The sequence below is a fragment of the Gopherus evgoodei genome, chromosome 1 (assembly GCF_007399415.2).
Source record: "Gopherus evgoodei ecotype Sinaloan lineage chromosome 1, rGopEvg1_v1.p, whole genome shotgun sequence".
NCBI classification, from domain to species: domain Eukaryota; kingdom Metazoa; phylum Chordata; order Testudines; family Testudinidae; genus Gopherus; species Gopherus evgoodei.
Window position 1 is genome coordinate 230,249,328 of NC_044322.1, and position 419 is coordinate 230,249,746.

Genomic DNA, 419 nt, shown 5'->3' on the forward strand with positions numbered 1-419 from the left:
CTGGAATCCCAATCAAAATCACAAATGCTAAAACCTTACTTTACAAAAAAACTGAAAAGTGAGATTCCAAGGACCTCTCTCCCCTCCTATCCACCTTTTCAGAGGCTGAGATTACTCTATTTCTCCAGGTTGTTCCCTATTGTATTTCCCCACTTTTTTTATTCTGCTCCTTCCCCACAGCCAAAAGCCTGAACTAAAAATTCTCCAAGACTTGAATTAACCACTACTAATTTACAAATCAGATTACACCACACTCCTCTCACATCAGAGAAGACCAACTTAAAAAAATACATAAATAACACTAAAAACAAAGATACCACCTCCAAAATAGAATTCTTTTCTTTCAAACTAACCAAATAAGGGTTTTTTACCAAGGCAGAAAACCCTGTTAAACAAATACTAAAAGAGCTATAGTAACA

General features: G+C 35.3%; 1 non-coding gene across 1 annotated transcript; it reads right to left on the minus strand.

Annotated features, from left to right (window-relative positions):
• Positions 1–358: 358 nt before the first annotated feature.
• On the minus strand, positions 359–419 carry LOC115644680. Its single transcript, XR_003998592.1, has one exon. It is a non-coding gene; the product is annotated as a U7 small nuclear RNA (small nuclear RNA).